The sequence below is a fragment of the Channa argus genome, chromosome 10, assembly GCF_033026475.1.
Source record: "Channa argus isolate prfri chromosome 10, Channa argus male v1.0, whole genome shotgun sequence".
NCBI classification, from domain to species: domain Eukaryota; kingdom Metazoa; phylum Chordata; class Actinopteri; order Anabantiformes; family Channidae; genus Channa; species Channa argus.
In genome coordinates this window covers 3,196,755-3,210,069 of record NC_090206.1, presented here as the reverse complement: position 1 = coordinate 3,210,069, position 13,315 = coordinate 3,196,755, and the positions used below count along the sequence as shown (strand labels likewise).

The 13,315-nt window shown below is 43.2% G+C and overlaps 22 non-coding genes across 22 annotated transcripts; 10 read left to right on the top strand and 12 right to left on the bottom strand.

Annotated features, from left to right (window-relative positions):
- Positions 1–425: 425 nt before the first annotated feature.
- On the bottom strand, positions 426–499 carry trnat-cgu (transfer RNA threonine (anticodon CGU)). Its single transcript has one exon. It is a non-coding gene; the product is annotated as a tRNA-Thr (tRNA).
- Positions 500–841: 342 nt separating this feature from the next.
- trnat-cgu (transfer RNA threonine (anticodon CGU)) lies at positions 842–915 on the bottom strand. Its single transcript has one exon. It is a non-coding gene; the product is annotated as a tRNA-Thr (tRNA).
- A 574-nt stretch (positions 916–1,489) lies between these two features.
- On the top strand, positions 1,490–1,563 carry trnat-agu (transfer RNA threonine (anticodon AGU)). Its single transcript has one exon. It is a non-coding gene; the product is annotated as a tRNA-Thr (tRNA).
- A 153-nt stretch (positions 1,564–1,716) lies between these two features.
- On the top strand, positions 1,717–1,798 carry trnal-uag (transfer RNA leucine (anticodon UAG)). The gene has a single exon. It is a non-coding gene; the product is annotated as a tRNA-Leu (tRNA).
- A 728-nt stretch (positions 1,799–2,526) lies between these two features.
- Positions 2,527–2,600, bottom strand: trnat-ugu (transfer RNA threonine (anticodon UGU)). The gene has a single exon. It is a non-coding gene; the product is annotated as a tRNA-Thr (tRNA).
- An 835-nt stretch (positions 2,601–3,435) lies between these two features.
- Positions 3,436–3,509, top strand: trnat-agu (transfer RNA threonine (anticodon AGU)). Its single transcript has one exon. It is a non-coding gene; the product is annotated as a tRNA-Thr (tRNA).
- A 238-nt stretch (positions 3,510–3,747) lies between these two features.
- Positions 3,748–3,821, bottom strand: trnat-cgu (transfer RNA threonine (anticodon CGU)). Its single transcript has one exon. It is a non-coding gene; the product is annotated as a tRNA-Thr (tRNA).
- A 642-nt stretch (positions 3,822–4,463) lies between these two features.
- Positions 4,464–4,537, bottom strand: trnat-ugu (transfer RNA threonine (anticodon UGU)). Its single transcript has one exon. It is a non-coding gene; the product is annotated as a tRNA-Thr (tRNA).
- A 326-nt stretch (positions 4,538–4,863) lies between these two features.
- Positions 4,864–4,945, top strand: trnal-aag (transfer RNA leucine (anticodon AAG)). Its single transcript has one exon. It is a non-coding gene; the product is annotated as a tRNA-Leu (tRNA).
- Positions 4,946–5,266: 321 nt separating this feature from the next.
- On the bottom strand, positions 5,267–5,342 carry trnat-cgu (transfer RNA threonine (anticodon CGU)). The gene has a single exon. It is a non-coding gene; the product is annotated as a tRNA-Thr (tRNA).
- A 654-nt stretch (positions 5,343–5,996) lies between these two features.
- On the bottom strand, positions 5,997–6,070 carry trnat-ugu (transfer RNA threonine (anticodon UGU)). The gene has a single exon. It is a non-coding gene; the product is annotated as a tRNA-Thr (tRNA).
- Positions 6,071–6,396: 326 nt separating this feature from the next.
- On the top strand, positions 6,397–6,478 carry trnal-aag (transfer RNA leucine (anticodon AAG)). Its single transcript has one exon. It is a non-coding gene; the product is annotated as a tRNA-Leu (tRNA).
- Positions 6,479–6,799: 321 nt separating this feature from the next.
- On the bottom strand, positions 6,800–6,875 carry trnat-cgu (transfer RNA threonine (anticodon CGU)). Its single transcript has one exon. It is a non-coding gene; the product is annotated as a tRNA-Thr (tRNA).
- A 1,104-nt stretch (positions 6,876–7,979) lies between these two features.
- On the top strand, positions 7,980–8,053 carry trnat-agu (transfer RNA threonine (anticodon AGU)). Its single transcript has one exon. It is a non-coding gene; the product is annotated as a tRNA-Thr (tRNA).
- A 238-nt stretch (positions 8,054–8,291) lies between these two features.
- Positions 8,292–8,365, bottom strand: trnat-cgu (transfer RNA threonine (anticodon CGU)). Its single transcript has one exon. It is a non-coding gene; the product is annotated as a tRNA-Thr (tRNA).
- A 642-nt stretch (positions 8,366–9,007) lies between these two features.
- trnat-ugu (transfer RNA threonine (anticodon UGU)) lies at positions 9,008–9,081 on the bottom strand. Its single transcript has one exon. It is a non-coding gene; the product is annotated as a tRNA-Thr (tRNA).
- Positions 9,082–10,683: 1,602 nt separating this feature from the next.
- Positions 10,684–10,757, top strand: trnat-agu (transfer RNA threonine (anticodon AGU)). Its single transcript has one exon. It is a non-coding gene; the product is annotated as a tRNA-Thr (tRNA).
- A 153-nt stretch (positions 10,758–10,910) lies between these two features.
- trnal-uag (transfer RNA leucine (anticodon UAG)) lies at positions 10,911–10,992 on the top strand. The gene is given in 2 exon segments: positions 10,911–10,948; positions 10,958–10,992. It is a non-coding gene; the product is annotated as a tRNA-Leu (tRNA).
- A 728-nt stretch (positions 10,993–11,720) lies between these two features.
- Positions 11,721–11,794, bottom strand: trnat-ugu (transfer RNA threonine (anticodon UGU)). Its single transcript has one exon. It is a non-coding gene; the product is annotated as a tRNA-Thr (tRNA).
- A 338-nt stretch (positions 11,795–12,132) lies between these two features.
- On the top strand, positions 12,133–12,214 carry trnal-aag (transfer RNA leucine (anticodon AAG)). The gene has a single exon. It is a non-coding gene; the product is annotated as a tRNA-Leu (tRNA).
- A 323-nt stretch (positions 12,215–12,537) lies between these two features.
- trnat-cgu (transfer RNA threonine (anticodon CGU)) lies at positions 12,538–12,611 on the bottom strand. Its single transcript has one exon. It is a non-coding gene; the product is annotated as a tRNA-Thr (tRNA).
- A 593-nt stretch (positions 12,612–13,204) lies between these two features.
- Positions 13,205–13,278, top strand: trnat-agu (transfer RNA threonine (anticodon AGU)). Its single transcript has one exon. It is a non-coding gene; the product is annotated as a tRNA-Thr (tRNA).
- The last annotated feature ends 37 nt before the right edge of the window (positions 13,279–13,315 follow it).

Genomic DNA, 13,315 nt, shown 5'->3' with positions numbered 1-13,315 from the left:
CGGGGCAAAAAGCTGCGCCTTGAGGTAGTGTGGCTGAGTGGTCTAAGGCGCTAGATTTAGGCTCCAGTCTCTCAGGAGGCGTGGGTTCGAATCCCAGTACTGCCATTTGACAACTAAAGGCTATTGATTCCATATCTCAAATGAATGACTTTGTTTAAGACAGGAGTTGACTCATCTGTGGTCTCCACCGCAGGTTGAACAGTGTGCAGCATTAAAAAAAGAAAAATCTATGGCTAAAGAAACAGCATCTTCTGACTTTTTGTGTGAAATTACACAGTTGCTTCTTCATGCCATAATCGGAGAAAAAGAAGTATTATGTGCACTGAAAATGTTGAAAGGCAGACACATCTTTTGCCTTGAAATGACCAATGAAATTGTATTGGGCATTCAGAAGAAAGCTAGTCATAAGTGGTGTTTATAGACAGAGGCACTGCTGGGATTTGAACCCAGGATCTCCTGTTTACGAGACAGGCACTTTAACCAGCTAAGCCACAGCGCGTCATTTAAAGGATTTCAAATCCCAGAGAATGTGTGTGTGGTTTAGTTGGTTAAAGTGCCTGTCTAGTAAACAGGAGATCCTGGGTTCGAATCCCAGCAGTGCCTGAGCTGACTGTGTCTTTATGCATCTTTTGCCTTTAATTGACTGAACTTTTGCGTTGGGCATTTAGTAGCAAGCGTGGATCTCGTTGTTGTTAGAAGAACCATTTCAAGCATAAAACAACTCCCTTTTTGGCCTTTGCCAACATGACTGTAGCTTTACACATCTTTTGCTTTGAAATGACTAATAAAATTGTACTGGGCATTTAGAAGCAAGCTAGTCATAAGTAGTGTTTATACACAGAGGCACTGCTGGGAAATGAACCCAGGATCTCCTGTTTACGAGACAGGCACTTTAACCAGCTAAGCCACAGCGCCTCATTTAAACGGTTTCAAATCCCAGAGAATTGCCCATTTGTACCGAGAGCCAAAAACGGATGGATGTTAGAGTTGCACCTTCTGCGACAAAACTTCATGGGACGCCGTGTGGAAGTGCACCTTGGTAATGTATGCAAAGGCGTAATCCAACATGTCAGAATTGATTCCACATGAACTTTGTTACAGCTTGAAACTGCTAGCACTTGATCTCAATATCTGATCTTGCGAAAATGGCAGTGATAGAAGAACCATTTCAAGCACAAAACAACTCCTTTTATGAACATTGTAGTGTCAAAGTAGATGGTGCGTGCAAAAACATCAAGTGATTAAGGCACTCCTGGAAGGAATACACGAGATCTCCAAGACATGCTTTTACCCGCTAGGCCCCAGTACCTACGCCGCACACAAAGAAGTCCAGCGATCAAGGAAGTCTTGTAACTTGATCTCAGGATTTCACGGATGATCCAGCCACAGAATGGAGTGGCATCTTGCTTTTTGCAGACATTGTTTTGTGATCTTCTCTGAGAGTTTACCTTTAGACTGTGTGGCTGAAAATGAAGCCAGAGTCTTGAGTGGCGCTGTGGCTTAGTTGGTTAAAGTGCCTGTCTAGTAAACAGGAGATCCTGGGTTCAAATCCCAGCAGTGCCTGAGCTGACTGTGTCTTTATGCATCTTTTGCCTTTAATTGACTAAACTATTGCGTTGGGCATTTAGTAGCAAGCGTGGATCTCGTTGTCAATTTATCCTTAGCGCTTACATGCCTACTGCGTTATTTTTCCCCGAGGCAAAAGCTGCGCCTTGAGGTGGTGTGGCCGAGTGGTCTAAGGCGCGGGATTTAGGCTCCAGTCTCTCAGGAGGCGTGGGTTCAAATCCCACCACTGCCATTTGACACCAGGTGCCTATGGAAAGCACTTCATATAATGATATAGGGTTCTTACCTCTTGCAGGTCATCAATGTTTACTCTTTGTACAATTATGCACAGATGATCAGCTCTTCTAGTTAAGACATCCTCCCTGCTGAGCTTCCTAGCTCGTAACCTGCACGAATGCAACAGAAAAACAAGTGCAGGAAGTGTGGCTGAGTGGTCCAAAGCGTTGGCTTAAGGCTCCAGTCTCTCAGGACAAGTGGAATCCCACCACTGCCATCTGACAACTAGAGGCAATCGATTCCATATCTCAAATGAATGACTTTGTTTGAGACAGGAGTTGACTTATTTGTAGTCTCCACCGCTGGTTGAACAGCGTGAAGCATCAAAAAATCATCTATGGCTAAAGCAACAACATCTTCTGACTTTTTGTGTGAAATTACACAGTTGCTTCTTTATCCCATAATCCCCAAAAAAGCAGTATTACGTGCACTGAAAATGTTGAAACGTGCCAACCTGACAGAGCAATAGAGCAGAGTGGTATAGTGGACCTTGTAGCATTTGATCTCAATATTTGATCTTGCGAAACCGGGAGTGATAGAAGAACCATTTCAAGCATAAAACAACTCCCTTTTTGGCCTTTGCCAACATGACTGTAGCTTTACACATCTTTTGCCTTGAAATGAACAATAAAATTGTACTGGGCATTTAGAAGCAAGCTAGTCATAAGTAATGTTTATACACAGAGGCACTGCTGGGATTTGAACCCAGGATCTCCTGTTTACAAGACAGGCACTTTAACCAGCTAAGCCACAGCGCCTCATTTAAAGGATTTCAAATCCCAGAGAATTGCCCATATGTAGATGGTGCGTGCAAAAACATCAAGTGATTAAGGCACTCCTGGAAGGAATACACGAGATCTCCAGTACATGCTTTTACCCGCTAGGCCCCAGTACCTACGCCGCACACAAAGAAGTCCAGCGATCAAGGAAGTCTTGTAACTTGATCTCAGGATTTCACGGATGCGTTGGGCATTTTGTAGCCATCTGACACACAGCGCCTCATTTAAAGGATTTCAAATCCCAGAGAATTGCCCATATGTACCGTGAGCCAAAAACCCAATTATATTTCGATGGATGTTAGAGTTGCACCTTCTGCGACAAAACTTCATGGGACGCCATGTGGAAGTGCACCTTGGTAATGTATGCAAAGGCGTAATCCAACATGTCAGAATTGATTCCACATGAACTTTGTTACAGCTTGAAACTGCTAGCACTTGATCTCAATATCTGATCTTGCGAAAATGGCAGTGATAGAACAACCATTTCAAGCACAAAACAACTCCTTTTATGAACATTGTAGTGTCAAAGTAGATGGTGCGTGCAAAAACATCAAGTGATTAAGGCACTCCTGGAAGGAATACACGAGATCTCCAAGACATACTTTTACCCGCTAGGCCCCAGTACCTACGCCGCACACAAAGAAGTCCAGCGATCAAGGAAGTCTTGTAACTTGATCTCAGGATTTCACGGTTTCACGGATGATCCAGCCACAGAATGGAGTGGCATCTTGCTTGTTGCAGACATTGTTTTGTGATCTTCTCTGAGAGTTTACCTTTAGACTGTGTGGCTGAAAATGAAGCCAGCAGCTTGAGTGGCGCTGTGGCTTACTTGGTTAAAGTGCCTGTCTAGTAAACAGGAGATCCTGGGTTCGAATCCCAGCAGTGCCTGAGCTGACTGTGTCGTTATGCATCTTTTGCCTTTAATTGACTAAACTATTGCGTTGGGCATTTAGTAGCAAGCGTGGATCTCGTTGTTGTTAGAAGAACCATTTCAAGCATAAAACAACTCCCTTTTTGGCCTTTGCCAACATGACTGTAGCTTTACACATCTTTTCCTTTGAAATGACTAATAAAATTGTACTGGGCATTTAGAAGCAAGCTAGTCATAAGTAGTGTTTATACACAGAGGCACTGCTGGGAAATGAACCCAGGATCTCCTGTTTACGAGACAGGCGCTTTAACCAGCTAAGCCACAGCGCCTCATTTAAACGGTTTCAAATCCCAGAGAATTGCCCATATGTACCGAGAGCCAAAAACGGATGGATGTTAGAGTTGCACCTTCTGCGACAAAACTTCATGGGACGCCATGTGGAAGTGCACCTTGGTAATGTATGCAAAGGCGTAATCCAACATGTCAGAATTGATTCCACATGAACTTTGTTACAGCTTGAAACTGCTAGCACTTGATCTCAATAGCTGATCTTGCGAAAATGGCAGTGATAGAACAACCATTTCAAGCACAAAACAACTCCTTTTATGAACATTGTAGTGTCAAAGTAGATGGTGCGTGCAAAAACATCAAGTGATTAAGGCACTCCTGGAAGGAATACACGAGATCTCCAAGACATGCTTTTACCCGCTAGGCCCCAGTACCTACGCCGCACACAAAGAAGTCCAGCGATCAAGGAAGTCTTGTAACTTGATCTCAGGATTTCACGGATGCGTTGGGCATTTTGCGTGGATCTCGTTGTTGTTAGAAGAACCATTTCAAGCATAAAACAACTCCCTTTTTGGACTTTGCCAACATGACTGCAGCTTTACACATCTTTTGCCTTGAAATGACCAATAAAATTGTACTGGGCATTTAGAAGCAAGCTAGTCATAAGTAGTGTTTATACACAGAGGCACTGCAGGGATTTGAACCCAGGATCTCCTGTTTACAAGACAGGCGCTTTAACCAGCTAAGCCACAGCGCCTCATTTAAACGATTTCAAATCCCAGAGAATTGCCCATATGTACCGTGAGCCAAAAACGGATGGATGGTAGAGTTGCACCTTCTGCGACAAAACTTCATGGGACGCCGTGTGGAAGTGCACCTTGGTAATGTATGCAAAGGCGTAATCCAAAATGTCAGAATTGATTCCACATGAGCTGACTGTGTCTTTATTCATCTTTTGCTTTTAATTGACTAAACTATTGCGTTGGGCATTTAGTAGCAAGCGTGGATCTCGTTGTCAATTTATCCTACGCGCTTACATGCCTACTGCGTTATTTTTCCCCGGGGCAAAAAGCTGCTTCTTGAGGTAGTGTGGCCAAGTGGTCCAAGGCGCTGGATTAAGGCTCCAGTCTCTCAGGAGGCGTGGATTCGAATCCCACCACTGCCATTTGACAACTAAAGGCTATTGATTCCATATCTCAAATGAATGACTTCGTTTAAGACAGGAGTTGACTTGTCTGTAGTCTCCACCTCAGGTTGAACAGTGTGCAGCATCAAAAAAAAAAAAAAAATCTATGGCTAAAGAAACAGCATCTTCTGAGTTTTTGTGTGAAATTACACAGTTGCTTTTTCATGCCATAATCGGAGAAAAAGAAGTATTATGTGCACTGAAAATGTTGAAAGGCAGACACATCTTATGCTTTGAAATTACCAATTAAATTGTATTGGGCATTCAGAAGAAAGCTAGTCATAAGTGGTGTTTATAGACAGACACACTGCTGGGATTTGAACCCAGGATCTCCTGTTTACGAGACAGGCACTTTAACCAGCTAAGCCACAGCGCCTCATTTAAAGGATTTCAAATCCCAGAGAATTGCCCATATGTACCGTGAGCCAAAAACCCAATTATATTTCGATGGATGTTAGAGTTGCACCTTCTGCGACAAAACTTCATGGGACGCCATGTGGAAGTGCACCTTGGTAATGTATGCAAAGGCGTAATCCAACATGTCAGAATTGATTCCACATGAACTTTGTTACAGCTTGAAACTGCTAGCACTTGATCTCAATAGCTGATCTTGCGAAAATGGCAGTGATAGAACAACCATTTCAAGCACAAAACAACTCCTTTTATGAACATTGTAGTGTCAAAGTAGATGGTGCGTGCAAAAACATCAAGTGATTAAGGCACTCCTGGAAGGAATACACGAGATCTCCAAGACATGCTTTTACCCGCTAGGCCCCAGTACCTACGCCGCACACAAAGAAGTCCAGCGATCAAGGAAGTCTTGTAACTTGATCTCAGGATTTCACGGATGCGTTGGGCATTTTGCGTGGATCTCGTTGTTGTTAGAAGAACCATTTCAAGCATAAAACAACTCCCTTTTTGGACTTTGCCAACATGACTGCAGCTTTACACATCTTTTGCCTTGAAATGACCAATAAAATTGTACTGGGCATTTAGAAGCAAGCTAGTCATAAGTAGTGTTTATACACAGAGGCACTGCAGGGATTTGAACCCAGGATCTCCTGTTTACAAGACAGGCACTTTAACCAGCTAAGCCACAGCGCCTCATTTAAACGATTTCAAATCCCAGAGAATTGCCCATATGTACCGTGAGCCAAAAACGGATGGATGGTAGAGTTGCACCTTCTGCGACAAAACTTCATGGGACGCCGTGTGGAAGTGCACCTTGGTAATGTATGCAAAGGCGTAATCCAAAATGTCAGAATTGATTCCACATGAGCTGACTGTGTCTTTATTCATCTTTTGCTTTTAATTGACTAAACTATTGCGTTGGGCATTTAGTAGCAAGTGTGGATCTCGTTGTTAATTTATCCTACGCGCTTACATGCCTACTGCGTTATTTTTCCCCGGGGCAAAAAGCTGCTTCTTGAGGTAGTGTGGCCAAGTGGTCCAAGGCGCTGGATTAAGGCTCCAGTCTCTCAGGAGGCGTGGATTCGAATCCCACCACTGCCATTTGACAACTAAAGGCTATTGATTCCATATCTCAAATGAATGACTTCGTTTAAGACAGGAGTTGACTTGTCTGTAGTCTCCACCTCAGGTTGAACAGTGTGCAGCATCAAAAAAAAAAAAAAAATCTATGGCTAAAGAAACAGCATCTTCTGAGTTTTTGTGTGAAATTACACAGTTGCTTTTTCATGCCATAATCGGAGAAAAAGAAGTATTATGTGCACTGAAAATGTTGAAAGGCAGACACATCTTATGCTTTGAAATTACCAATTAAATTGTATTGGGCATTCAGAAGAAAGCTAGTCATAAGTGGTGTTTATAGACAGACACACTGCTGGGATTTGAACCCAGGATCTCCTGTTTACGAGACAGGCACTTTAACCAGCTAAGCCACAGCGCCTCATTTAAAGGATTTCAAATCCCAGAGAATTGCCCATATGTACCGTGAGCCAAAAACCCAATTATATTTCGATGGATGTTAGAGTTGCACCTTCTGCGACAAAACTTCATGGGACGCCATGTGGAAGTGCACCTTGGTAATGTATGCAAAGGCGTAATCCAACATGTCAGAATTGATTCCACATGAACTTTGTTACAGCTTGAAACTGCTAGCACTTGATCTCAATATCTGATCTTGCGAAAATGGCAGTGATAGAACAACCATTTCAAGCACAAAACAACTCCTTTTATGAACATTGTAGTGTCAAAGTAGATGGTGCGTGCAAAAACATCAAGTGATTAAGGCACTCCTGGAAGGAATACACGAGATCTCCAGTACATGCTTTTACCCGCTAGGCCCCAGTACCTACGCCGCACACAAAGAAGTCCAGCGATCAAGGAAGTCTTGTAACTTGATCTCAGGATTTCACGGATGCGTTGGGCATTTTGTAGCCATCTGACACACAGCGCCTCATTTAAAGGATTTCAAATCCCAGAGAATTGCCCATATGTACCGTGAGCCAAAAACCCAATTATATTTCGATGGATGTTAGAGTTGCACCTTCTGCGACAAAACTTCATGGGACGCCATGTGGAAGTGCACCTTGGTAATGTATGCAAAGGCGTAATCCAACATGTCAGAATTGATTCCACATGAACTTTGTTACAGCTTGAAACTGCTAGCACTTGATCTCAATATCTGATCTTGCGAAAATGGCAGTGATAGAACAACCATTTCAAGCACAAAACAACTCCTTTTATGAACATTGTAGTGTCAAAGTAGATGGTGCGTGCAAAAACATCAAGTGATTAAGGCACTCCTGGAAGGAATACACGAGATCTCCAAGACATACTTTTACCCGCTAGGCCCCAGTACCTACGCCGCACACAAAGAAGTCCAGCGATCAAGGAAGTCTTGTAACTTGATCTCAGGATTTCACGGTTTCACGGATGATCCAGCCACAGAATGGAGTGGCATCTTGCTTGTTGCAGACATTGTTTTGTGATCTTCTCTGAGAGTTTACCTTTAGACTGTGTGGCTGAAAATGAAGCCAGCAGCTTGAGTGGTGCTGTGGCTTACTTGGTTAAAGTGCCTGTCTAGTAAACAGGAGATCCTGGGTTCGAATCCCAGCAGTGCCTGAGCTGACTGTGTCTTTATGCATCTTTTGCCTTTAATTGACTAAACTATTGCGTTGGGCATTTAGTAGCAAGCGTGGATCTCGTTGTTGTTAGAAGAACCATTTCAAGCATAAAACAACTCCCTTTTTGGCCTTTGCCAACATGACTGTAGCTTTACACATCTTTTCCTTTGAAATGACTAATAAAATTGTACTGGGCATTTAGAAGCAAGCTAGTCATAAGTAGTGTTTATACACAGAGGCACTGCTGGGAAATGAACCCAGGATCTCCTGTTTACGAGACAGGCGCTTTAACCAGCTAAGCCACAGCGCCTCATTTAAACGGTTTCAAATCCCAGAGAATTGCCCATATGTACCGAGAGCCAAAAACGGATGGATGTTAGAGTTGCACCTTCTGCGACAAAACTTCATGGGACGCCATGTGGAAGTGCACCTTGGTAATGTATGCAAAGGCGTAATCCAACATGTCAGAATTGATTCCACATGAACTTTGTTACAGCTTGAAACTGCTAGCACTTGATCTCAATAGCTGATCTTGCGAAAATGGCAGTGATAGAACAACCATTTCAAGCACAAAACAACTCCTTTTATGAACATTGTAGTGTCAAAGTAGATGGTGCGTGCAAAAACATCAAGTGATTAAGGCACTCCTGGAAGGAATACACGAGATCTCCAAGACATGCTTTTACCCGCTAGGCCCCAGTACCTACGCCGCACACAAAGAAGTCCAGCGATCAAGGAAGTCTTGTAACTTGATCTCAGGATTTCACGGATGCGTTGGGCATTTTGCGTGGATCTCGTTGTTGTTAGAAGAACCATTTCAAGCATAAAACAACTCCCTTTTTGGACTTTGCCAACATGACTGCAGCTTTACACATCTTTTGCCTTGAAATGACCAATAAAATTGTACTGGGCATTTAGAAGCAAGCTAGTCATAAGTAGTGTTTATACACAGAGGCACTGCTGGGAAATGAACCCAGGATCTCCTGTTTACAAGACAGGCGCTTTAACCAGCTAAGCCACAGCGCCTCATTTAAACGATTTCAAATCCCAGAGAATTGCCCATATGTACCGTGAGCCAAAAACGGATGGATGTTAGAGTTGCACCTTCTGCGACAAAACTTCATGGGACGCCATGTGGAAGTGCACCTTGGTAATGTATGCAAAGGCGTAATCCAACATGTCAGAATTGATTCCACATGAACTTTGTTACAGCTTGAAACTGCTAGCACTTGATCTCAATAGCTGATCTTGCGAAAATGGCAGTGATAGAACAACCATTTCAAGCACAAAACAACTCCTTTTATGAACATTGTAGTGTCAAAGTAGATGGTGCGTGCAAAAACATCAAGTGATTAAGGCACTCCTGGAAGGAATACACGAGATCTCCAAGACATGCTTTTACCCGCTAGGCCCCAGTACCTACGCCGCACACAAAGAAGTCCAGCGATCAAGGAAGTCTTGTAACTTGATCTCAGGATTTCACGGATGCGTTGGGCATTTTGTAGCCATCTGACACACAGCGCCTCATTTAAAGGATTTCAAATCCCAGAGAATTGCCCATATGTACCGTGAGCCAAAAACCCAATTATATTTCGATGGATGTTAGAGTTGCACCTTCTGCGACAAAACTTCATGGGACGCCATGTGGAAGTGCACCTTGGTTATGTATGCAAAGGCGTAATCCAACATGTCAGAATTGATTCCACATGAACTTTGTTACAGCTTGAAACTGCTAGCACTTGATCTCAATATCTGATCTTGCGAAAATGGCAGTGATAGAACAACCATTTCAAGCACAAAACAACTCCTTTTATGAACATTGTAGTGTCAAAGTAGATGGTGCGTGCAAAAACATCAAGTGATTAAGGCACTCCTGGAAGGAATACACGAGATCTCCAAGACATGCTTTTACCCACTAGGCCCCAGTACCTACGCCGCACACAAAGAAGTCCAGCGATCAAGGAAGTCTTGTAACTTGATCTCAGGATTTCACGGATGCGTTGGGCATTTTGTAGCCATCTGACACACAGCGCCTCATTTAAAGGATTTCAAATCCCAGAGAATTGCCCATATGTACCGTGAGCCAAAAACCCAATTATATTTCGATGGATGTTAGAGTTGCACCTTCTGCGACAAAACTTCATGGGACGCCATGTGGAAGTGCACCTTGGTAATGTATGCAAAGGCGTAATCCAACATGTCAGAATTGATTCCACATGAACTTTGTTACAGCTTGAAACTGCTAGCACTTGATCTCAATATCTGATCTTGCGAAAATGGCAGTGATAGAAAAACCATTTCAAGCACAAAACAACTCCTTTTATGAACATTGTAGTGTCAAAGTAGATGGTGCGTGCAAAAACATCAAGTGATTAAGGCACTCCTGGAAGGAATACACGAGATCTCCAAGACATGCTTTTACCCGCTAGGCCCCAGTACCTACGCCGCACACAAAGAAGTCCAGCGATCAAGGAAGTCTTGTAACTTGATCTCAGGATTTCACGGTTTCACGGATGATCCAGCCACAGAATGGAGTGGCATCTTGCTTGTTGCAGACATTGTTTTGTGATCTTCTCTGAGAGTTTACTTTTAGACTGTGTGGCTGAAAATGAAGCCGGCAGCTTGAGTGGTGCTGTGGCTTAGTTGGTTAAAGTGCCTGTCTAGTAAACAGGAGATCCTGGGTTCGAATCCCAGCAGTGTCTGAGTTGATTGTGTCTTTATGCATCTTTTGCCTTTAATTGACTAAACTATTGCGTTGGGCATTTAGTAGCAAGCGTGGATCTCGTTGTCAATTTATCCTACGCGCTTACATGCCTACTGCGTTATTTTTCCCCGAGGCAAAAGCTGCGCCTTGAGGTAGTGTGGCCGAGTGGTCTAAGGCGCTTGATTTAGGCTCCAGTCTCTCAGGAGGCGTGGGTTCAAATCCCACCACAGCCATTTGACACCAGGTGCATATGGAAAGCACTTCTTATAATGATATAGGGTTCTTACCTCTTGCAGGTCATCAATGTTTACTCTTTGTACAATTATGCACAGATGATTAGCTCTTCTAGTTAAGACATCCTCCCTGCTGAGCTTCCTAGCTCGTAACCTGCACGAATGCAACAGAAAAACAAGTGTAGGAAGTGTGGCTGAGTGGTCCAAAGCGCTGGCTTAAGGCTCCAGTCTCTCAGGACAAGTGGAATCCCACCACTGCCATCTGACAACTACAGGCTATCGATTCCATATCTCAAATGAATGACTTTGTTTGAGACAGGAGTTGACTTATCTGTAGTTTCCACCGCTGGTTGAACAGCGTGAAGCATCACAAAATCATCTATGGCTAAAGCAACAACATCTTCTGACTTTTTGTGTGAAATTACACAGTTGCTTCTTTATCCCATAATCCCAAAAAAAGCAGTATTACGTGCACTGAAAATGTTGAAACGTGCCAACCTGACAGAGCAATAGAGCAGAGTGGTATAGTGGACCTTGTAGCATTTGATCTCAATATTTGATCTTGCGAAACCGGGAGTGATATAAGAACCATTTCAAGCATAAAACAACTCCCTTTTTGGCCTTTGCCAACATGACTGTAGCTTTACACATCTTTTGCCTTGAAATGACCAATAAAATTGTACTGGGCATTTAGAAGCAAGCTAGTCATAAGTAGTGTTTATACACAGAGGCACTGCTGGGATTTGAACCCAGGATCTCCTGTTTACAAGACAGGCGCTTTAACCAGCTAAACCACAGCGCCTCATTTATAGGATTTCAAATCCCAGAGAATTGCCCATATGTACCGTGAGCCAAAAACCCAATTATATTTCGATGGATGTTAGAGTTGCACCTTCTGCGACAAAACTTCATGGGACGCCGTGTGGAAGTGCACCTTGGTAATGTATGCAAAGGCGTAATCCAACATGTCAGAATTGATTCCACATGAGCTGACTGTGTCTTTATTCATCTTTTGCTTTTAATTGACTAAACTATTGCGTTGGGCATTTAGTAGCAAGCGTGGATCTCGTTGTCAATATATCCTACGTGCTCACATACCTACGGCGTCATTTTTCCCCGGGGCAAAAAGGTGCTTCTTGAGGTAGTGTGGCCGAGTGGTCCAAGGCGCTGGATTAAGACTCCAGTCTCTCAGGAGGCGTGGGTTCGAATCCCACCACTGCCATTTGACAACTAAAGGCTATTGATTCCATATCTCAAATGAATGACTTTGTTTAAGACAGGAGTTGACTCATCTGTAGTCTCCACCGCAGGTTGAACAGTGTGCAGCATTAAAAAAAAAAAAAAAATCTATGGCTAAAGAAACAGCATCTTCTGACTTTTTGTGTGAAATTACACAGTTGCTTCTTCATGCCATAATCGGAGAAAAAGAAGTATTATGTACACTGAAAATGTTGAAAGGCAGACACATCTTTTGCCTTGAAATGATAAATGAAATTGTATTGGGCATTCAGAAGAAAGCTAGTCATAAGTGGTGTTTATAGACAGAGGCACTGCTGGGATTTGAACCCAGGATCTCCTGTTTACGAGACAGGCACTTTAACCAGCTAAGCCACAGCGCCTCATTTAAAGGATTTCAAATCCCAGAGAATTGCCCATATGTACCGTGAGCCAAAAACCCAATTATATTTCGATGGATGTTAGAGTTGCACCTTCTGCGACAAAACTTCATGGGACGCCATGTGGAAGTGCACCTTGGTAATGTATGCAAAGGCGTAATCCAACATGTCAGAATTGATTCCACATGAACTTTGTTACAGCTTGAAACTGCTAGCACTTGATCTCAATATCTGATCTTGCGAAAATGGCAGTGATAGAAGAACCATTTCAAGCACAAAACAACTCCTTTTATGAACATTGTAGTGTCAAAGTAGATGGTGCGTGCAAAAACATCAAGTGATAAGGCAATCCTGGAAGGAATACACGAGATCTCCAAGACATGCTTTTACCCGCTAGGCCCCAGTACCTACGCCGCACACAAAGAAGTCCAGCGATCAAGGAAGTCTTGTAACTTGATCTCAGGATTTCACGGTTTCACGGATGATCCAGCCACAGAATGGATTGGCATCTTGCTTTTTGCAGACATTGTTTTGTGATCTTCTCTGAGAGTTTACCTTTAGACTGTGTGGCTGAAAATGAAGCCAGCAGCTTGAGTGGCGCTGTGGCTTAGTTGGTTAAAGTGCCTGTCTAGTAAACAGGAGATCCTGGGTTCGAATCCCAGCAGTGCCTGAGCTGACTGTGTCTTTATGCATCTTTTGCCTTTAAT